The sequence below is a fragment of the Phascolarctos cinereus genome, unplaced genomic scaffold (genome assembly GCF_003287225.1).
Source record: "Phascolarctos cinereus isolate Bilbo 61053 unplaced genomic scaffold, phaCin_HiC Scaffold_2;HRSCAF=192, whole genome shotgun sequence".
Taxonomy (NCBI): Eukaryota; Metazoa; Chordata; class Mammalia; order Diprotodontia; family Phascolarctidae; genus Phascolarctos; species Phascolarctos cinereus.
In genome coordinates, this window is record NW_027555625.1 from 86,114,973 (window position 1) to 86,140,038 (window position 25,066).

Consider the following 25,066-nt stretch of genomic DNA (forward strand, 5'->3'; position numbering starts at 1 on the left):
CTCAGAGGACTGAATCATGGGCAGCTGTGGAGGTTTCCAGACTTCTCAACCCATGAACACCAAAGATGACTGAGAAGGTCAGTGGGAAAAGTCTATTTCTGCAGTACTAGAGTGGAGCACAGGGTCTCATCTCTAATTCCCCAAGAGCACAGAGCACGGGCCCCAGAGGCAGTGGCTGCCTCCTAAGCAAGAGAAGTAGAAGAAAAACTGGGAAGAGAAATGAGAGTGATGCAAGAAAATCATGAAAACAAGTCAACAGCTTGCTAAAGGAGACCCAAAAAAATACTGAAGAAAATAACACCTTAAAAAATAGCCTAACCCAAATGGCAAAAGAGGTCCAAAAAGCCAATGAGGAGAAGAATGCCCTAAAAAGAAAAATTGGCCAAATGGAAAAGGAAGTCCAAAAGATTACTGAAGAAAATACTTCCTTAAAAATTAGAGTAGAGCAATTGGAAGCTAGTGACTTTATGAGAAATCAAGACACTATAAAACAAATCCAAAAGAATGAAAAAATAGAAGAGAATGTGAAATATCTCATTGGAAAAACAACTGACCTGGAAAATAGATCCAGGAGAGAGAATTTAAAAATTATTGGACTATCTGAAAGCCATGATCAAAAAAGAGCCTAGACATCATCTTTCAAGAAATTATCAAGGAAAACTGCCCTGATATTTTAGAACCAGAGGGCAAATAGAAATTGAAAGAATCCACTGATCTCTCCTGAAAGAGATCCCCAAAGGAAAACTCCTAGGAATATTGTAGCCAAATTCCAGAGTTCCCAGGTCAAGGAGAAAATATTACAAGCTGCCAGAAAGAAACAATTCAAGTATCGTGGAAACACAATCAGGATAACACAAGATTTAGCAGCTTCTACATTAAAGGACCACAGGGCATGGAATATAATATTGCAGAGGGCAAAGGAGATAGGATTACAACCAAGAATCACCTACCCAGCAAAACTGAGTATAATCCTTCAGGGGAAAAAATAGTCATTCAGTGAAACAGAGGACTTTCAAGCATTCTTGATGAAAAGACCAGAGCTGAATAGAAAATTTGGCTTTCAAATACAAGACTCAAGTGGAACATGAAGTAAACAGGAAAGAGAAATCATAAGAGACTTATTAAGGTTGAACTGTTTACATTCCTGCATGGAAAGATGATATTTATAACTCATGAGACCTTTGTCAGTATTAGGGTAGTTGGAGGGAAAAAATTGTATGTATGTATGGATAGATAGATAGATAGATAGATAGATAGATAGATAGATAGATAGATAGATGAGGGCAGGAGGTGAGTTGAAGTTTAAGGGGTCATATCTGGAGAATAAAATTAAGGGATGAGAGAGGATTATACTCGGAGAAGAAGAAAGGGAGAGGTAGAATGGGGTAAATTATGTCACAAAAAAAACAGAAAAGAAAAGGCTCTTAAAGTGGAGGGGAAAAGGGGGGGAAGCTGAGAGGAAGTGAGTGAATCTTATTCTCATCAGATTTGGCTTAAGAAGGGAATAACATACATGTTCAATTGGGTATGGAAATCTGTCTTACCTACAGGAAAATAGTCTTACCCTACAGGAAAATAGGGGGAGAAGGGATCAAGAGAGCAGGGGGATGATAGAGAGGAGGGCAGATTGGGAAAGGGGGTAATCAGAAGCAAATATTTCTGAGGAGGGAGAGGGTCAAAAGAAAGAATGGAATAAATGGGGGGCAGGATAGGATTAAGGGAAATAGAGTTAGTTTTTCACATGTCTACTATGGAAGTGTTTTTCATAACTGCACATGTATAACCTATATTGAGTTGATTGCCTTTTCAACGAGGGTGGGTGGGGAGGGAGGAAGGGAGAAAATTTGTAACCTAAAGTTTTAAAAACACATGTTTAAAAAAAATGTTTTCACATGCAACCGGGAAATAAGAAATACAGGAAATGGGGTATAGAAGTCTGTCTTGCCTATAGGAAAATAGAAGGGGAAGGGGATAAGAGAAGAGGGGGGAGAGATAGAAGAGAGGGCAGACTAGGGGAAGGGGTATTCAGAATGCATGCCATCTTGGGGTGGTGGGAGGGGTGAGATGGGGAGAAAAAGTGGAACTCAAAATCTTGTGGAAGTAAATGTTGAAAACTAAAAATAAACAAATTTATGTTAAAAAATAAAAGTAAAAAAAAAGCCATGAAAGGAATATATTCCCCAATCTCTGGACAGGTGAAGAATTAATAGAATAAGCTTTCTCATGCATAAACTTGATCATATCACTCCCCTATTGAAAAATTTTCCATGGCTCCCCATTAGAGGCCAAGAAGAATTAAAATTGTCTTTTGGAATCCAAAGCTGTTACAAAATGGAGCACCATACTTCTTGCCTTTTATGACTTATTTCTTATTATTCCTTGTGTAAATTCAACAACTGAGCTGCTCTTTGTTTCCAAAATAAACTTTCCTAGCTTTGTGTGTTTACTCATGTTTCCCACAGTGAAAATATCTTTCCCCTCCCAGTTTTCCTATTGAATTTTACCATTCCTTAAAGTCGACCTTAAATGCTACCTCTTTGGCAAAGTCTTCCCTCATTTCCCTTCAGTGTCCAGCCTCCTCAGACACCTCATAGAATGCTTTTTTTTTTGCTTCTCTCCATCCTACCTTTCTAGACTTCACATTAATCTTCTTCGTATAGCATGCACTAACCTGCTTGCTGTCCCATATATACACCATTCTAAAGCCACTCTCAATGTCTTTGCTCAGGTTGTCCTCCATGCATGGAAAGCTCAGCCTCAGTTCCTATTGGAAACCATTCCTGATTGCTGCATTTTTTTTATTCTCTCCTAATAAGGTTTTGTTTTAGTTTTAGTTTTGATTTATTTTTGTTTTTGATACATGCTTTGTTTTACTTCGATGTGCATATGCAATAATGCTTGATTGGAACATTAACTTCTGAAGGGCTGAATCTACATTATATCTTTGGGGGACCTATAGCAATTAAGATACACAGAGAACATGGTACATTGTAGGCTTTAAATATATTTGTTGACACTGAAAATACCAAAGTTATCTCTAAAATCTTACAACTCTTTTAGTGAGTCCATTGTTAAGAAAGGGGAGAAAGAGGTAGAGAAAGAGAGACAGAGAGACAGAGAGAGAGATAGAGAGACACAGAGAGAAGGAGGGAGGGGGAGAGAGGGAAAGACAGCAAGAGAGAGAGAGAAGGAAGAATGAATGGATAGATAGATTAGACAGATAGATGATAGAAAGATTAGACAGAAAAAATAAATAGATTAGACAGGTACAAAGATAGATTAAATAGTTAGAGAGATAGTCATAAAGGTAAGTAAATAGGTAGGTAGATAGGTAAGTAGATATCCCAGTAGGGTATCCTAGATGATGGGGAAAATAGTTATTGAGTTTTCTAAGAGTTAGGGAGTCAAAGTTGCTAAAAGTGTCATGGCGTAACACAGAATTTGTTCTGCTACCATAATCCAATTAATATGGATTTTATAGAAATGAACCATTCATTGTATTGTCATTTGCTTTTCCATTCATTTATGAACCTCTAGGCATGATTCTTCAGTGACTGTATGAAAAAGTCTAGTCTTCTTGTAGCTGTTAATTTTCTCTTGCATTAGCATTAGTCCCGAGTGGAGGCTGCAGAGGGCAGGTCAACATGGGGGGAAATAGAGTAATCCTCTACACCAGGATCCTGAGTCTTACCTCTGGTTCTGTAACCGGGGTAATCTCAACTCCTTTGGCCTTGGTTTCCCCATCTATGCACTAAAGAATATGAATTAGGTCATCGTAAAGGTCCCTTCAATCTCTCGAATTTTCATCTAGTCTTAGATAACACTTATTCTCCTGAGGGGAACATGATTGGAGATGAGGACTTTAGAATGGAGGCCTTCCAAAGGACTCTTTCTATTATACCGTGTTACCTAATGGAGAGTTTCATATGCCTTCACCGCAGGCATCACCCATCCTTAACTCAAATGGTTGATGCACTATCCCAAATTTGAATATAAATGACTCAAAGGTGAGGTTGCCTTTTATGAGCAAATGGCCATACCCAACTAGAACATAAGCCCATTGGGATGGGGAACTTTTGTTTTGTCATTGTCCAATCTTTGGGCCTCGAGAGTCTAGAACAGTACAAAATTTGCTTTGTAAATGCTTTTTGAATTAAACACCAGCTTTACTCAACCCAACTCTATTACCCTTTGACACATGGTTAATGCAAATAATAGAGGTGAAGGCCTTTTATTGTGAGCCTTTTAACAGTAAAGTTGTGTCCATTTTTTGATGTTAAATATCCCAGCTCTCTCTAATGCTGGGCATAAAAATGGGTACTTTGGGAGTATTTAATACTTGTGTTGTAAATGATTGACACATTTGTTCCTTTTGTAAAATTACAAAAGTTCTTGCATCATCAAGACTAGATTGTTTATTTAACATTTTTCTCTTCCCAGTAAGAGAAGGCATTGTATGTTTGTGAACAGAGAGAAGATGAAAGTTTCAGTGATAAACAGAAGCTTCAAAAGCATCTTCTGATTTTGAAGAAGAATTATATTTAGAGTAGAGAAAACATTCAAAGAGCAAATATTTTATGTGGCAAACCACAGAGTATCCTAAACACTAAATTTCTACTTCCATAAGAGGTTTAAAAAATAATACAGTAAACAGGTCAGTGCCTTTTAAAGAGATGGTATACAACTTTTTCAGAACCTCAGACTCTTTCTCCACTAGCAGACAAAAAGCTGATATTTGCAAAGCATTCTACTAACAGTGTGCACCATTACCAGTCCCAGGAACTGACTTTTTAAGATTTTTTTTTTGCTTTCTTGGTCTTCATATATTTATACCACTACTCATGGGAAATTGAGTTGACTGCTTGAAATCCAAAAAGTATCAATGAGTTCAGCCAGTCTTGAACAAGCTAAGTCATCTCCAAACTAGGTTTTACCTTAGGAATAGCTTGGTGACACAGTAGATAGACTGCTGGGATTGGAGTATAGAAGATTCATCTTCATGAATTCAAATCTGGCCTCAGACACTTCTCTGTTCAAAGAGAACCTCAGTGTCTCCTCCTTCAGGACACCATTCTTGAGCTCCTCCTTCCCATGGGTATTTATATTTTATAAATCTTTTTTTTTCTTTGAACTCATTGTTCCCTCCCCCAGTAGAATGAAGCACCTTGAGCATAAGTTCATTTCATCTCTGTCCTTGCATCTCTAGTATCTAGAACAATACTTTTCACATAGCAATTAACAAGTTTTTGTTGAATTGAATTGTCTCATTCTATAGAGTGTTATAGGTTTTTTTTATGTACATGTTTATCTCCCATCTAATTGTGAGAGCCTTTGGGACAATTTTGTTGTTGTTATTTCTGTATCCCCAATGCCCTGCACAAAGTAGGAATTTCATGATTATTTATTGAATGGAATTGAATTCAACCTGAGTATCCCCACTGTCTCACATCCTGAAAGTTGAAAAGGGTTTACCAGAGATATTTGATGAAAAAAAGTTAACATATGGGAATGTGGAAGAAGGGTAAACAAGTATAATTTAATCCTTATAGTCTGAGTTAAAACTTTTTTTATAAAGATAAATTGACCTTGAAAGAAATTTTCAATAGTGTATACCAAATTACACTATAGTATATACCAAATAATATATACCAAATTTTCAATAGTATATACCAAATTACAGTGACTCCAAGTACTATATCTTTTAACTACTCTTTGCCTTTACAAATGAAACATTCATTTGCCAGTAGCAGCCATAAAATAACCTTGCTAGAGGCCATTAGGTATCAGAGGGGATGGACCCTGGACCTAAAGCCAAGATGACTTTTAAGTTTATATTGGGCCTGAGACACTTTATCAGCTATTACCCTGGATATATCACTTAACCACTATCTGCCTCAGTTCCTCAAGTGAAAAAATGGCATGATAATAGCACCCATCTATCTCTCAGGGTTATTTTGAGGATCAAGTTAGATGATATTTGGAAAGCATTTAGCACAATGCCTGGAACATAGTAGGTACTTAATAAATGATTATTTCCTTAATTCTAGTTTATCTCTGATATATTTTTTTAAATGATAGCATCATAGGTGGAGTAGAAAATGCATAAGACCTGCAAGTTGAAGGGCCATGTTTGAATTTCAGTTTCATAATTTTTGTCTTTCTTAGAATTTGAACCCATTTTTAACTTGATTTTTCCAATCACATGTAAAAACAATTTTAAACATTTGTTGAAATTGTTTTGACTTCCAAACTCTCTCCCTTCTCTCCCTTTCTCAACCCTCCTTGAAAAGGTAAGCAATTTCATATAAATTATACATGTTTGGTCATACAAAACATATTTCCATATTAGCCATGTTGCAAAAGAAAACACAGACTAAACAGTAAAACAAAATCAAGTTTTTTCTAAAAAGTATGCTTTGATCTGCATTCAGACTCCATCAGTTTTTCCTTAAACCTATTTTGAATAGAGATTGTTTCATTGTTTGTACTTTTATCCCAAGCATCTAGCCCCACGGCTGACAGAGTAGGCACTTGATAACTACTTGTTAATTGATTGGCACTCAGTTTTCCTCCCTTCTTCAGAAAAAAAAAACTTTCAGTGAACTCCCAATTCTCCCTCAGAAATACTAGAAAAAGTTTCCTCCTACTGAGGATAAACACGGGATGGGAATTGGAACTGAAATAGAGATGGGGATAGGAACAAGGATCAGATTGAATTCATTGTTACAGGATACAATACCCAAGATGAAGAATCTGGGTTTGGAAAAATCATGCAACAAGACTTCTAGAAAGAATCAACTTTATTTTTTCCTGCCTCCTCTTATTCATTATCTGCTCATACCTTGTTCTGGGTTCAAGTGAATAATTTTAATGACTGGGGAAGTGACAATCTCTCTTGCTCTTCTCACAACATTTAGCGATAAATATCACGTAAATGGAATGGATGGTTATGTAGTTATACATAATGCATAATTTTACCACCATAATACTGAAAGACAAAAGCAGGGTCCAACACAAAATCTCCATATTCAAATAGTGTTTAATGATGTAAGGCTTTCCAAATTTATTGTAGCATGGCTTGCCTCTTTACCTAAAGACTGCTCCCTTGTGCCTTTAACTGTTTCACACAACTTCCATTTCATCTGAAAACAAGCCATTTTCCAACAACACCACACATTTATCCTTGAAGTCCTCCCTGGGAATGAGCTGTCTAGTGATCATTGGGCACTATACTGGCAGTGTGATGGAGTGGATCCATTGGTTTCAGATTATAGGAAGGAAAGGGCTATATAGGTTCTCCCTTTCCTGCTCTCCTATTCCAGTGCCCACTCCATTTGGGGTCATCATTGCTACTCATTGCCACTATGGTTCAAATTGTTGAATACTCCACTGCCTGCAACCTATGGAGCCTCTCCACTGTCTACTGTAATGGAGGCAACATCTGGCTCTCTATAGAAGGTTGAACACTCCCTTCATCTTCATGGCCTAGCAATGCCATAGTCTTTGCCCTTACTGGAGCCTGAGCACCACCTGCCCTGTGCCAGATCATGGAATTATTGCTGATCCTTTGTCCTTCCTACTCCAATGTTGTTGTTTATGCTGGCCCACCTATTACTAGAAGCAACAGCTTCAATAGCACAAGCTATCAGACCTTTGAATTAAGCAACAACTTTGGGCAGATTTTGTCCATAGTAATTATTGCTACTCCTGGAAAAGACTTCACAATGTCCTATGACTGTAATCAAAATTCCCTCAGATACCCTCATCCAAAACACTACCCTGCTATCACCACTCTTTTATATGTATTGTTTTCCCCTATTAGAGTATAATAAGCTCTAGAGAGCAGGGATGATCATGCTTGCTAAAATCTGCATCTTAATAGTTTAGTATACATAGCAAACATGGTAAACACATACTTTTTTTCTTCTATCCATCCATCCATCATCTCTAGTTGCTGAATATCCACCAACATTTTACTTTCTAGTCCCCCTGAAATTACAGGAATGCTTCAGAGTATGTGTCTAACACTGCCAGAAGGAACATCAGAAGAGCAGAGGCTCACTGAGACTCATCTTCCTCACCACCTCCCTTCTTCCACTTCATGAGACCACTGAGCTCAAACACCGATGTTGTTATCTGGCACTGATTCAAGCTGACCTTCAGGCCCAGAACTGAAATTAAAAGAAGTATTTGTGGACCATTTAACAGTTAACAAAAAAAAGTTTCCTAAGTTATTGAATGGAAAGAATGCTCAATAAGGATAAAACACTGATTTAATTGAGTTCATCTTCTCTGTCTCTGCCTTGATCACACTGCCACGGAGGGTAAGGCTGAGGAAAACAAATTCTGCCTTCTCATTAGTTAGCTTGGTCCAAGCTTTGGTCTTCTTAGCCAATTCAATTGTTAGGACAGTTTCAATATCTTTTAAGGAAAAAAATAAGGCTGGCTTTCATGGAGTATATTTTATCTACCATAGTTACAAGTGGTCAGTTCTAATGGCCTTTCTGTGACTGCATTCTCATTGAACTTTAGGAAAAGAACTGGAAGTATAAATGATCTTTACAAATACTTTCTGCTCCTCTGAATTCTCTGAAACTGAGCTCACTTCTTATTCTTCTTCATTGAGCAACCATCATCTCCCCATTCCCTAAATACAGATTTGACTCGTTCAAGGCTATGCTGTACCCCCCTTTTATTTTCTATACTTTTTAAATATGATGTAAATAGCTTGGCTGACAGTCCCATTAATTTTAGACAAAGCAGAGATATAAACAAATCTGTTTTATTGATAAAATTGAGGAATAAGTTATTTTAGATTAGAAAAGTGAACTGTGCTATTCATATAACTTCTCTGGAATACAATATTTTATATAAGTATGGAGGCTGGTTTATTAAAATTCTGGGAAAGATGCAGGGACATTTCACATAATGTAGAATGCTTGTGTAGAGAGGACCAAATTCTTCAATATTTCTGCACATAATAAATACATTATGCTTTGTCCCCATAGTGATAGTTACAAATAGGTTTTTTCCCCAACATCACAGGACAAATTGATGGCTGGAGCCAGCATGGAATGCAGGTTTCTTGCTTCCAGAGAAAACCGCTTAGCCACATGGCCTCTCTTTTTAAATTCCAGTGAGTCCAGATGATTTGTTCCATAGCACTCTATACAAATAGGAACGTTTACTGGTTACATCATGCTTACTAATTTCAAAGACTTATGCTTTTGGAGATGTATAAAACATGCTTCTAAACATCTGTTTGGTTAACTGGATAATGGTCCCTATTTTCTGTCTAAAGATTCAATGACTTATTATTCATATTTTCCCCATTTCATATGCACATTTTTTTAAACTTTTTTTCCCTGGTAGGTGAGGACCCAAAATTGAGATGCAGTTAGAACATATTATTAGGGTAAGGCCATTCAAAGTATTCTGATATCCACATTTAGATGTCTCTGTTCATCAGCTCACTTAACTCCAAGCTTCTGCTATTCATATCACTCCTCAGTACCATCATCTTTAATATGTAACCTGGTTTGGTTGGGGGAAGAAAGGAAAAGACTGGATAACAGGGTGCTGTTTATAGATTTTACCCAAACAAACATGAAAACATCTGTATTTCACTGCTACTGCTGTTTTTATGCATTAGTGCTCAAAGGTATCTTAATTTTGAATAGGCTCAGATATTATTAAAATTTTAGAAATTCCCTCTCTAATCAGTTCATTCATATTTCAGCATGAGTCAAGGAAAATGTTCTCTCTTTTTTGTACTGTCTTTTCTTCTCTTAATCTAAAATAACAAATTAATTAGCATAGACTGAATTAATCGCATGTGGCCAACTATTCAAATAGTAGTCAAAGTTGTTTGTTTTTTAATATTGTTGTTATTGTATAAATGTTTTCTTGGTTCTGCTCACTTTACTTTGCATTAGTTCCTACAAGTCTTCTCCGGTTTCTTGGAAGGCATCTGCTTCATCATTTTACATCTCTATAGTATTACATCACATTTACATACCATAACTTATTCAGTCATTCCCCAAATGACGGGCATCTCTTCTGTTTCCAATTCTTTGTCACCACAAGAAGAACTATTAAAATACTTTTATGAAACTTCACAGCTTAAGACCAATTCTTTTTCTTTTCCCTAATTACCTTCTGGTTCCCTATTGAAAAAGATATATTTTTGTACCCAACTATGTGTTTTTTCTCTTTAACCAGTTCAGATAAAAATGAGGTCCAAGCGTCAGCTTGAACTCTTTCCTCACCTTGCCAGAGAAATCTTACCCTTTCCTTCATATTTGTATAGACTTCTTTTTGAGCACACCAATTATGTAAGATAATTTCTTTTAACATTCATCTCCATTTCTGCCCTCTTGTGAATTTTTTCTTCCACCTTTCCAATCTTCATTTGAGAGTAACAAAACAAAAGTAGCATTTCCAGGCCTTCTGTTCATTTAGATTTCCTCATGACACTTGCTCTTGCTAGGATTCTGAGGGGACAAGTTTAATTGACTGTATTAGAATGTAGATATGCTTACCGTTTTATATTTCTCTTCACTCCTGTATGTTCATTTCTAAGTTTCTGTGCCACTCCAGTGTCTTTTATCAGGAATGAATAGAGTATTTCTATTTCATTGAGCATCAGTTTTTCTTTTGTAAGACTATACTTAATTTTGGTAGGAATTTCATTGTTTGTTATATGATTATATCTTTGCTTTGTGGGATGTTGTATTACAATCTTTCTGCTCCTTTATAGTAGGAATTGTCAAATCACTTTTATTCTGACTCCTTAGTAATTGAATTGCTTCTTTTTGGCTCAGTATTTTTCTTTGACCTGGAAGTTCTGGATTTTGGCTATAATGTTCTTGGGAGTTTTCATTTTGTGTTTTGTTTTTCTTTCAGGAAGTAACCAGTGTATTCTTTCTATTTCTCCTTTGTCCTTTGATTTTTAAGAGATCTTAATAGATTTCTATATTGATTTTCTGAAATTTGATGTGCAGGCTCTTTTTTTGGTAATGAATTTTTGTATGTTTCTATTGACATTTTCTGTTTCTTACATCATCATATCATTTCATATTTCCCTCACCTAGCCCTCATTTGAGAACCATCCCTTATGAAAAAAGAGTATTTTTTAGAAAGGAAAAAAAAATCAGAACAATTGATCAATTCATTATAAAAGTCTGAAAACATGTGTAGTGGGGAACCTGTTTTGGCCTTCCACTTCCATGAATGGGGAGGATAGAATTGTCTTCTCACATTTCTTCATTAAAGTACTAATTGATCTTTATAATTTGGTTTATTATTTTTTTAATTTTGGATGTGTTGTTGTTCTTTCTACTTACATTTTTGTTGCTACTTTGCATATTATTTTCTTGGCTCTGCTTACTTCATTCTGCATCAGTACATAATGTTCTTTCTATGTTTTTCTGTATTCTATGATTTTTCTTATAGCAGAATAGTGTTTCCTATATTAATGTGACACAATGTGTTTAATTATTCCTGAATTGATGAGCATCTACTTTGTTTGATATTCTTTGTGATAACAAAAAATGTTGCTATAAATTTTGTTATCTATGACTTCCTTGGAATACAAGCCCAATAATAGATTCTGTGGTTCATCCCTTTATTTGTATAATTCTAATGTTTTTCAAGATGGCTGAGTGACTTCACAGCTCCATCAATAATGACTTAATATGCTTATCTCTCCACAACTCCTCCAAGATTAACTGCTATCATTTTTTCCCTCATTTTTCCAACTTACAAAGTATGAGGTAAAGCCTCAGGTTTGTTTTGATTTGTATTTCTCTTATGAATAATTTCAGACTTTTTCATGTAGTAGTTAATATTTTGTAGTTTTTTGAGAAATTTTTTTTCACATCTGTGTGTGTATACACGCATACATATATACATATGTATGTGTGTACATATATATATAATATACATATATATGTGTGTATACATGCATACATATATACATATGTATGTGTGTACATATATATATATAATATACATATATATATGTCTGTAACTCTTGAATATGAAACATTTTTTCAGAGAAATATGATACAATTTTTCCCCATTAAATCACTTCCCTCCTTATCTTATATGCATTGTTTCTATTCATCAGCTTTTCTGTTTCAAATAATCAAAGTTATTGGCTTTAACTTTTGTGATTGCTTTTATGCCTTCTTTCAGTAAGTATATATATGGCCTCCTTCCTGCCCTTAGCACAAGGCACTCTTCCTCCCCATTCTGGGCATTTTCACTTGTTTCTCATGCTAGGAATGCTCTCTATCCTTGTGTCTACTTCTTGGCTTCACTGGCTTCCTTTCAATGTCAGCTAAAGTCCCACTTTCTTTCAAAAGCTTTTTCTGGTCCCTTTGAATGGTGGTAACATCCATCTCTGATTATGTCAAATTTGTCCTTTATATATCTTGTTTGTGTACAGTTATTTTTGTGTTTCTCTCAGTAAATTGTGATCACTCTTAGGACAGGGAGTGGTTTTGCCTTTCTTTGTAACCTCAATATTTAGTGCAGTGCCTGGCACCTAACAGGTACTTAATAAACTGTATGACTCACATACAATGCTAGATTCTTTCAGTATGTTGAGCAGTATTTCTTCTTTTAAAAACTTCTTCATTAAAAGGCATAGTTCTTTGAGAAGGGTATTGGTAAAGGTAGAAGTGGAAATCTAGGCAATGTAATAGCAAAATAGCTGAATATATATATATATATATATATATATATATATATATCATATATATATATATATATATATATATCATATATATATATATATATATATGATATATAATGCCAGGAAAATGAATTGCTTCCATTTGAATTGTCTTAGGAAGATTTTGAAGATCATCTGGCAGGATAAGATATCAGATACTGAGGTCTTTTCTTGAACTAAACTGCCAAACATTCAAATTTTACTTCAGAGAGCACAACTATGACAGGCTGGCCACATTATTCAAATGCCAAACACATGTTTACCTAAAAGACTATTTTATGGAGAACTCACATTGGACAAAATCTCAGATGGTGGTCAGAAGAAGGACAAGGACAGTCTCAAGGTCTCTCTTAAGAACTTTGGGATTGATTGTGTGACACGGGAGATGCTGGCACAGGACCATTCAGCATGGCCATGCCCCCATCAAAGAAGGTGCTATGATCTACGAGCAAAGCAGAATTGAAACTGCTCAAAGGAAATGAAGGATGTGCAAATTTAGAGAATCCACCCCAAATGTTCACATGGATTATTTGTGCCCAATCTGTGTAGAGTATTCTGAGCTTGTTTTGGTCTGATCAGCCACAGTCGGACACACTGAAACTTGACTTTAGCATAATGATGTCATTTTGGTCCTCTTCGAGAATGAAGGACAACAGCCAATGATCCAACCATATATAGATATAGATATATAGATATATAGAGAGAAATACATATACAAAGAAATATATATAATAGAACTCTATATAAAACTATATAACTATATATATGGATAACTACGTATAATTATATATAACTATATAACTATAACTCTCTCTCTCTCTCTCTCTCTCTCTCTCTCTATATATATATATATATATATATATATACACATACACACACACACACACATACACACACACACATACACACACACATACACATATACACATACATATATGTCTTGGAACAATAACCAAAGAGAAACTACTGAGGACTCTCCATGCCCATCCTGCCTAGGGTGTCAAAATTAGGCCTAATAAAACTAAAGTGTTTGGTTGCTCTACTCTGATCCATATAACCATTACTTTATTTAGGACCACTTCACCATCCCCATTTGTTCCTCTACATTGTTGCCTGACATTACATCTGAGCTGAACTGTTGTCTCTGAGATGCAAGATAAAGTAATTTCCATTGTTTCAAGCTACTAGGCAGAGTTTCTCAGGAGCTACTTCCTGGAGAGAGAGTAGGGAGAAAGCATCTTACACAACTTTACTAGCTAGCTAGCAAGTTTCTTACAAGGCCTAAATATAATCATATCAAAAATATTCAGTATCTCTACTATGAGTAAAGCACTATATTCACATTTTCTTTTTCCTTTTCTTTTTGTGAAATGGCAGTCTTCCCAAACATTTGCCCAAATTCTGAGGGAGAAAGAGGCAGAGAGAGCCAGAGATACAAAGATAGAGACAGAGGCACAAAGAGACAGAGACCAAGATAGAGACAGAGAAATAGGGAGCTTTATTAAGTGCTTACTATATGCCAGATACTGTACTAAGGATAGAGGTTACAATGGTACTTTTCAGATTCAGATTTTTTTTGAAAAAATTACATTTTCCCAACTTCTGGACTCCCTCCCCTTCTCCTGTTTCATCATCATTAAAACCTGTTGTAGTAGAATTGCCAGAACCAATTTGGCACATAAGTAAGTAGCTGCCGCCAACTTTCTCACCCTCATAGGAAAGAGCCAAGCATACAGCCAGTGTAACAGACTTACCTTGCCCACTGGGGATAAATCTCCCTGGCCCCTGTTCTTGGAGCAGCTGGAATCTGAGGTGATTAGCAACTGGATTTCAAGGAGCAGGAATATAGAGCAGAATGAGGAAAGCAGCTCTTACTCAGCTTTTTTGCCCCTAGCATATATCTCTTGCTCCATCCCACTCTCCTTTAATTGATTACTAGAATTTAAACATCTGGAGGATTGTGAATGGATTAGATAAGGCTTTCTACAAAGAGAGTAACACTAATAATAGCTAGCATTAATATAGCCCTTTACAATTTTCAAAGCACTTTACAAATATTATCTCATTTTGTCCTCACAATAGCCTCAGTACATTGGTGCTATTATTATCCCCAATTTACAGATAAGAAAACTAAGTCTGAGAGAGGTTAAGTGGTCACACAGAGGTTCACACCACTAAGAAGAAGATAGGATATGAACTTAGGTCTTCCTGACTCCAAATTCAACACTTTTTTCTCTGTGGCATCTAGATAAGGGACCCGAAAACCCGGATCTGGACAGGACTTCAATGACCATCTCGTCCAATTTCATAATCTTACAAATGAGGAAAATGAGGTCAAAGGAGTTTAAGTTATTTGCCCAAGGTCACACGAGAAGTAAGTACTAGACAGAAGATTTAAACTCAGGTTCTCTCTTACAAACACCATTTCACCTGGTATAATGTTGCATACAGAATATTGACTTCTCCTAATTATCTGCTATTCATGGAGTGATAGCTACTTGGGCATGTGCCCTTTTGTGCAATTAAACGGATGGCATTTTGATGGCAAACTTTGATTCAGAAAGGTTTGTATATGCAAAAATTCTCATAATCACTATCATAATTCAAGCAAATTATACTTCTCATTCATTTCTGTGTGAATCCCAATCATTCCAACCTGTACCTGCTCCTGCTTTTTACCATCCCTACCTTCTCTGGCTCTTCTCTGGTGCTCTTTCCACTGCTCCACCTAGCTACTCCTTTTTACCATCACTATCTTCTCTGGTCCAACCTACTCCTATCCCAGGCCACTGAACTGTCAGTGAAGTGCAGCAGTAGAGATGTTTCTAACAGCAATGAGTACCCACAGTAACCCTTTCTCTGCATTATCATCAAGGTCATAACAGACTGGGGACAAGACATTAAGGTTGCTGTTGCTCTGTTGGGGAGTGAATTGGCAGGCTCCATCCCACATTAATTAGAGTAGAGGAAATAGAATGGAGAAGGAGATTGGGATTGACTCAAGATATCCCTTCATTCTAAAGCCAACCAAAAGTGCAATATCTGCAGAAAAAATAGCAAAGGGAAAATAGTGTCTATACCACAACAACGTTTTCAACAAACTAAAAAAAAGAAAAAAAACATGCACACACAGAAAATCTAAAGGGAATGAATAAAAGGAGCAAAATGAGAATGAAATGGGAAATTGAGCTAAGAGGAAATGGGGTTAGGAAAATACCAAAATGTGATGAAAAAAGCAGTCCACTAGAGGTATCTGGAGAGCATATGACCTCCAAGATGCATTTAACCTTCAGTTTCTGGTTTTCTCTGAGTTTCTTCCTCATATTTACCTTTGGTTTCTCACAGTTATCCCTCTGTATAAAAAGAGAGTGTAAAAGTGCTTTGGGAAGTAATCTTTTTTCCTATTTTAGAAGAAAACATATAGGGAAGAGAGAGCAAGGGTCATTTTATTTCATTTCCAGGAAAAAAAACCTATTAACATGTTCTCAAGAGTAATATTCATTTCCAGTAGAATCTAAACATTACATTTTAATCTACTGCAGCTCAATGTAATTTTTCTGAAGGAAAAAAAATAATTTAAGGCTACACATCTCATTCATTCTTCCATCTGCAATAGCTGCCACAACAAAGAACATTTCAGACGTTGATGCAAAATCAGCATTTCCTTGGAGTCTAATTCATCTTCCACTCTCTTACCTACTTGCCACCCCCATCTTGATTTCATTTTGTTATGTTGTTCTCACCACCTCTTTGACTATATCTTCATGTGGAAAGCACTAAAATTATAGGCAACAGGAAGAGTAATTCTAGGAGAGTGAGCCCAGCAGCTTCTGGCACTAGTGCTCAGAGATAGCAAACACAGCTCTGCTGCAGCTGGCATTTCCAGTTGGCAGTCTGCTCTGGTGCCCTTGCCTGGGCTTCTAAACCCTTTTTATTTTTCACTCCAACACTAACAGTTCTATTTGTTTCCTTTGATAAGGTCATTCCATTCATGTGTGTATATATTTGGTGCACAACATTTCACGGGATACTCAGAATGGTAATAAGGTGATGACAGGTTTCCTGTATAGAGTTCTTTACAGTAGGCAATGTGTTTTCTTTATACAACCCAAGTGGGGCAGATGGTATGAGGATTAGTGCATCCTATATCATTGATGAGGATACTGAGGTTAGTAAGTAGCAGATCCAGGTCTCAAATCACAGAATTATCACATCTAGGACATCTCAGCAGCCACTGAGTCCAACTCATACCTGGAAAAGAATCACATAACCATCATCTAGTGGTCCAGCCTTTGCTCAAGGACCTTCAATGAAACATAACTCACTACTGACGCAAGTCCATTTCTCTGTGTGGATAGCTCTAACTGTTACTAAACTCTTACTGCTCTCAAGTCTAAATTTGCCTCTGTGAAATTTCCATCTCTTGCTTCTAGTTCTAATCCCCAGGGGCAAGCAGAAAAAAAAAAATCTAACACTTTTCCACATACTGCCTTTCAAGGGCTTGAAGATAGTAATGATGTACCTTCTGTGTCTTCTCTTCTCCAGGAGAAACACAACCAGGTTATGTGACTCTTGGCCCAGCATGCTTTCCATTACATGACACAAAGAATACAAAAGAATTCTAAGAAAGGAGTCTTACCATCCTATACTCAAGATCAACAAGTGGCTGGAGGAGGGGTCAAAAAGCTCATTAAGTTACACTAAAATTCTGAGAAAACATAATCCCACCTCTGCCTATAGTTATTTGACAGAAACCATGGCAAAAAAAAAAAAGACGTATAACTGGTCATGGAGGCTGGATGACTAGGGTTCAAATCCTACCTGAAAACATACCACTTCTCTCTATGCAAGTAACTTATACTCAGCTTCGGTTTCCTAATCTATAAAATGAGGGGACTGACCTCAGTATCCTGTGAGGCCACTTCCAGTTCTAAATATATGATGCTCTGATCAAAGATCCCATAAGATGCTCCACAAACTGATGTGGTGCTGGGGATGTGGAGGCTAGAGATGCTCATATAGACAGATTTTCTTTCTTGGGTTTCCCCAAATGGAAATTTAGAACTGATAATATATTCTTATCCACGTCCTCATCCCCTAAACATGGTGACTTGATTGAAAAATAGCTTTTACATGTCCTTCAGAAAGATGCGATGCAGCAAAAACTCTGTCAAATAGGGCAATCTCAGCTGTGTGTTCTGCTGTTCCAATAGGACAGTTTCTAGCTGGCACACAAAGCTGTTCCCAACCATTCGGCATCTAGGAAGAACAGCTGATTAGCATTGAAGAATCAAGTAGAAAGCTGGAACAGCTTCCACAGCTAACTCCTGGAAGCATTTTTTTTTAAGGTTGTTACCCTGCCTTTGCAAACCCATGAATTTTTCAACAATCATATACCTTGAATTTTGCTTGCCATCAATACTCTTCACCTTCATGGTACCTTCCACCTTTGCCAACTTGAACACTACCTCCTATAATAGGCTTGTCCTAATTTCCTTAGTTAATATCTTCTTTTCACCACCAACTTTATTTTTAATTCTTTTGGAAATGTTTTGTATTTACTTATCTATCTTACTTTCCCCTAGTAGAACATTAGTTGCTTGCACTTAAAAGCATAGACTGCAATGTTTTTGTCCTTGTATCTCATAGACTTGCATAGTAGCTAACATATATGATCAGATAATCATGGATTCAGATGTAGAAAGGACTTTAAAGTTTAAAGCCTTCATTTTACAGATTAAAAAATTGACGTGCAAGGAGATTAAATTACTTTCCCAAGGTAATACCAGGATGAAGTGTCAGAAGTGTCATTGGAACCAGGGCCTCTGACACCAAAGCCACCGTACAAGCTATATGATAAGTATTTAATTCTTGTTATTGAATTATTTATTTTTCTTCCTCTTGTTTCTTTCTTTTTCTTCCTTTTCTCTTCTCTTTTTCTTTCTTTCACCCTTTCTTCTTTTTTTTTGGCAGGCACAATTTTTATTATTGAAAAACACAAATGATTAACTATAAAAGGAAACACTTGATATAATTGTTTCTTTTCAGTGATTTGGAACACGTGGATACACACTACATCTAAGATATATGTAAAATGAAATTTTTGGAAACATAATAGTCTATCATTTCCAGCTATCTCTCAGTGGAGATTTGAAGGAGGGGTGGGAGAAGCTTCCTAAACTATTCTTATAGCAGAGGGTGTGATATATAGATTGCACTAGATTGAATCTACTTCCAATTGTTTTCCCAAATGTTATAAAGCTTTCCCCCTTCCTATTTGAAATGTTTATTTCTGAACAGAGCTCTGAGGAGATGCCAAGTCTTTAGGCACATTTTCCATAGGAATATCAACCAGCAAGCCTCTGGGTATGTGTTCTGACTGTGAAGTAATGACAAAATACAGTGCCTTACGGAGGCAGAAAATGTTCACATTAATACTTCTGCCATTATGAAACAAACACAGATGATACTATGTCACTGCCATAGGAAACTGGCCTGCTGTTAATCTGGAGCTAAGAAAACTCTAAGTTTTCTTGAAAACATGAAACGAAGTGAACTGTGAACATTCTTTTTTGAGAGGAGGGTTAAGAGACATTGATCAAGGGAGAGTTACAAGTATTTCTACCGACTGATGGATGTGGAGTTCATCATTTTATCTGAGGATGATTGGTGTTGTAGGCAGGCAGCCATTCATAGTACCATTGCTGAACTGCAGCAACAAATAGCCTCAAAACAGACTGCTAGTATCCTAACTAACAAGGCAATGCTTTCTCCATAAAATTGTATTGTTTGAGAGACCTTTATTTCACATGCAAATAACCGGAATGAGTTTATTTTCCAATAGGGAAATAGTATGGTAATCACTCCAGCAGCAGTCTTATAAATATCAACTGGCAAGAATCACACACAAAATAACTCAGAATGACATCAAACACTTAAACATTAGTAGGAGTAATTATGTAATTAGGGCAAAGGAAAGTCTGACCACAGTTGTGAGGTCCTCAAATAATTGCTCCAACTAAAGAGGAATGTATTTATCTTTCCTTGACAATGGGATTAATCTCCCTTTGGAAGAAAACTGGATCTCTTTGCACTTGGTGGGTTTTTACCTATTATTCCCCCTGCTTTAAATCATCTTATTTAAACTTTTCTAAACATTATCCATATATCTCTCCTCCTACCCCCCACCACAATGTGGGTAGAGTCCTGAGTTCCCCTTATATCCAAAGATGATAACAGAGATGCATAAGTTCACCTATTTCTCAAGCCACGACTTTCTAGGATACAACAAACTCCCCAGTCCTGTGACTCAAAGCAAAATGTTTCATTTTGAGTAAGACTTCTTGGATTCTCATTCTCCAGCAATAAGACTCTTAAAGGATATAACTGTTCAGGTTATGCATTGAAAAAACAGTGTGAAATTTTAACTGACTTCCCCATTTTGCTCTGGACTATAAGGAAAGACTCTAGTGTCTGATAAAAATGAGATTACAAAATGTCCCATTTTTTCCCTAACTTCCCTACTTCACTTTTCCATAAATTGGTTTACAATTGTTTTTAAATATCACACTTCACTTTATGGTACAAACCAAAGGCAACTCTGGAAGTACTCAAAATAATTTTTTTTAAAAATCATTGTATTGCCTAAGCAAGACTGCAGATAAGATTAAATTGAATAAGGATCCTAGATGGGGGGGGTGGGGCCGGGAAATGAGACTCAGGTGTTGTTTGCATTTAGGTGAACAAGATACGTGAGTATCTGATCTATTTGCAGGCAGTAAACAAAGAAATGTAAGGCAAAGTAAGCTACTGATTTGCTTTGTCTTAAATTTCTCTACAGAGCTAGAGATAGAAAAAAAAAAGTTGGACCAATTCTTGTTGCTCTATAAATGTCAAACCTAAGAGGAAATCACGTGCTCTTCTCCAAGAACCACAGTGACGCAGTGGCAGCAGGACCTTCACTTCCCGGGCTGCTGGATGCGCTGTGTCGTCCGGGGAGAAGGATGCTTTTCCACAGAGGGGTGTGGTTTATGGTGAGCCACCTGAGCTGCAGCAGGGGGGAAATCTTTGTCACCCCTTGCAATAACACCAGAGATGTACACAGTTGGTTTAGGTGGGCTGGTGCTTTCCCATTCTTGATCATCCTTATCTCTCTCTTCTTTGGCATCTCCACTATGAGGGTGTTTCTGTAACAATTCTCATTCCACCAGCTTTTACCGCAGGAGGGTGTCCAGCTCTAGTCTCTACTTTCTCGCCAGTAGGCGAAGACACTGTGAACACTGACTCGCTCTCTCCCTTTTTTGTCTCGGTTAGGGGGACCTGGGAGCTGGCGACCCTCACCCTTTCTTCTTTTCTCTTTCTTCTTCTTCTTCTTCTTCTTCTTCTTCTTCTTCTTCTTCTTCTTCTTCTTCTTCTTCTTCTTCTTCTTCTTCTTCTTCTTCTCCTTCTTCTCCTTTTCCTCTTCCCTTTATCTCTCTCTATTCTCTCTCTCTCTCTTCCCTTCTTTCCTTCCTTTATTTCTTCCTTTTTTTCCATTGGGAGATAGCATGAAATTAAAAAATACTCTATTCAAAGAAATAAAAATGTATTTTTTAAAATAATTGAATTTAATTTGAATCAACTCCCAAGATATATTTCTTTCATGAAATCATGTTGACAGGTTAAAGAACTAAGGGGAAGGAAAAGATAGTGTTCTTTTCTTACTAAAGGAAGTATTTGAAATAGTTGCTAACTATTTCAATTTCCAAAACTGCTCAAATATCTCTTTAATCATTCCATTGACAAAAAAAAAAAATTAAGAACTTACTATGTACCAGGCATTGTATTATGCTTTAAGAATGAAAAAAGACCAAAAAAAATGGTTGCTACCTTCAAGGAGTTCACGATCTAATTGCTTAGCCAACCTATGGGAGTTGGGGGCGGGGAGACTGTAAGGCTGTACATACAGTGTAGATTGGAGGTGTCAGGGATTGGGGCGGTTGTTCTTCTTGTTGTTGATTGTTTTTTGAAGAGGACTAATGACATTAGCTGGTGATTTCTTGACTTTCATGTAAATTGGATTGAAGTGAACTGCACAAAGGATCAGCCTCACTTTCTCTTCCAAAGTCAGCAAAGTCCAGTGGCAAGACAAAAGTCAGGATAGCTCACAATGGCCCACCCAGGATGTGCAGTGAATGACCTTGGTGGTGTCAATGTCTGACCAAGTGTTGATCACTCCACAGGGCTTACTTCAGCCGCTTTCAGGGTCATTAGAACAAATTGTTCTTATCTGCTCATTCTGCCATGGGAAGTGTTCATATGCTTGGGGTAGATCTCCCCCTAACTTGCCAATGACTTTGAGACCTTGTCGGTTATCTTCAACCTAATCTTGGAGCCACAGATTGGGTGAAGGTGGACACCAAAGAGGGATGAGTAGCCTGGAAAGATGATATGCAAGCCATCACACCAGAAGTGCTAGTCCTCCCTGGACACCCCATATAACACAAATTTGGCATAACCCCAGAAGGAAAACACACTCACCTTGCCTTCTCTGAAAGATCTTTTCCCTTTTCCTAAATATCGTTATTTCCCAAGTCTTTCCCAACCTGCCAGGTAACCTCACCCCACCTCCTTTCTAAGTTAAAAAGACATAAACTTAGAAGTTTCTGGTCCCTATTCTAACTGTTTGATACCTCTGTATGCCACATTTTTTGACTAGTTGAACAAGAGACAGCAGCACTTTTTGTAACTGAAATGATAGAGTAAGTTTGTGACTGAAGTCTTTGAGCAAGCTCTCACCTGAAAAAGAAGTGGTGATCTGGGAAATTTATTCACACACACTTTATTAGGGCTCCCTATCCTCCATTTGATGCTTCTTGGTTTATAACCAGGGGAGACCTGTTATTCAAAGTGCACAATTGGAATGACCAAGATTGATCCTGGAGAAACTGCTGAATGAGTCTAATAGAAATCTCTGGAGTGGAAGGCAAGCTGCATTGAAATGCAGCATTTCTTTACGATGGTGACATATGCTCTTAGCCCAGTCAAATTTGGAGCACCATTCTGTGCTTCTGCATTCAAGGTAAAGAAAAGTTAGCTTATTCTGAGCAGTGACATGTAACACTAATAAAAAACATGACTCTTTTACCTGGTGATTTCTGATGAGAAGTTGTCAGAGGAGGTTGATGATTAGTCATTGCCTGTCCTTATTTAGGCAAAAACCCCTTGGGGATTTATGCCAGTGCCATTTGACATCAATCTCTTAAATCCTATGCCAGGGTTGCAATGAGCAGTGAAATGACACTGAAGAATTAACTACAATCATTTGTTAAAACTGCATCTATGCTTATGTGCCACATCTGTGTTCCAATGAATTAGGCTCTAACATGATGACTCTGACAGGCCCTGCTTCATTCTCTGTTCCTTTGACACTACCTGGTTATTCTGTGCCTTTGAGGCTCTACAGAGAGAATTTATGCACTAAACCAGCAGTAAGGCATCTCTCATACTGAGTAAGATATGAAATCTTCTGGGGCTACTTTCCTCTCTCCTGTACTCCTTGAACAATACAGGACTTGACAAGGTACTGTTAAAGCATATTTTGCAAAAGACACTAATGAGGAACTGAAGGTTTTATCTTCCCTTCTTTATCTTGTTAGATACAGACAATCCTCCCTCTACCTCCATCACAGAATGAAGACTTGCAGTGAGGGTGAGGAAGGGTGAAACAGGAAGATAAGAGCAAGGCTGCAGGGTTGGAGGCTTTCTTTAGTATATCTGCACTGCACAAAATGCCTTCATAACCCTGAGTGTGTAGCCAAACGTTAAATGTACTTGCAGCCTCATTGACTGTAAAAGAGCCACAGAAGAGTTTATTTTTTACTTGGCCTCAGATTCCTTTTGCCTGTTGCATAAGCTTCTTATCACCATTAATTTTAGCCTCCAAAGATATGTTCCCCTAACATAAAATTATAATCTGGTTACTAAAAAAAAATCCTGTCAAAGAATAGTTTCCACTATATTACGGAGATGAATCATTTCCTTAGCTTGGACCACCATGTTATTTGAAATGAAATGATGACTAGTGAGATGAAGGCAATGTATAATTAAACAGCTTATGACATACATGAAGAAAGGAAGGAAAATCAGAGGCATAAAAGCAAAAAAAAACCCAAAAACTTCTGCTTCACATGGTATATCCAGGAGAAATCTGCAGTGTGCCCGGTATCTTCTTTCTTTTTAGGGGGCAGAAATGCTGAGCCGTGGAAATATGCATTCCAAAAGAGAAGAGAAATCCATCAGTACCACAGAGGCACAAGTGAGTGGAAGACAATGGCAAAAGTGCCCTTTACAGAACAATTGTTAGATAGACATTCCTGATATTATATCTTTTTGTTTGGTTGGTTTTTTAACTTTCATTTGGGTGTTTCTTTCTCAGGGTTCTTTTAGTTGACATCCAGGTCAAGAAGGTGGTGCCACCCCCTGAAGGAAAGGAAAAGGAGGAAAGGAATCATTGCTGACATTTTTTGAAGTTCAATGTTTTATTTCTTTCAGGCTTCTAACAGCCATATCCATGCTTACCTGAATACTAATGAAGTGCAATATGGGATATCAATCATGGTCCAGCTAGGATAGGGACACAACCAAGTATGAAGTTGGCTTAATGAAACCATAAAGAAAAACTATCTCCATTCAAACAGGGCAGCAATCAGATGGCTTATAAAAGGGTAGAAAACAATATCTCTCATCCTTAATGAAATCAGAAACTTGTGGAGGAACATGATTCTAGTCCCACTTCTATCTCTGAGCTGAGTTACCTTGGGCAGTCAATTAATTTCTATGCTTCAATTTCCTATAAAGTAGGGATAATATGACTTGTATTTATCTTGCACCATTACTTTGGGGATTAAATGAGGTGATGTATGAAGAACAGTCAATTAGTCAACAAGAATTTATTTAGTACTTACAATATGTCAGGCACTATAATGTAGACTCAGGATACAAAGAAAGGCAAAAAAAAACCTTTGCCCTTGAGGAGCTTACATTCTAATTGGAGCAGCAACATATAAAAAGTAGGTGTATATATAAGACATATGAATAAATAATGAAAATCTGAGAGAAAAGGCAATAGCAGTTGGAAAAACTGGGAAATGCCTTTTTAAGGTGAGATTTCAGTCAATTCTTGAATGAAGTCAGGGAAACTATGAGACAGAGGTGATGGAGCAGAACATTCCATGCATGGGAGACAGCTAATGTAAATGTTTGTGCTTGAGGAGCTACATGTAAGCGTTGCTAAACTATTGAATAGAGTCTAGGAAACACAGTGGATAGAGAATGGGACTTGGAGTC

The 25,066-nt window shown here is 37.1% G+C and overlaps 1 pseudogene; it reads right to left on the reverse strand.

The window, feature by feature from the left end:
• Nucleotides 1-20,662: 20,662 nt before the first annotated feature.
• On the reverse strand, nucleotides 20,663-24,336 carry LOC110218545 (death-associated protein 1 pseudogene; annotated as a pseudogene).
• Between the last annotated feature and the right edge of the window lie 730 nt (nucleotides 24,337-25,066).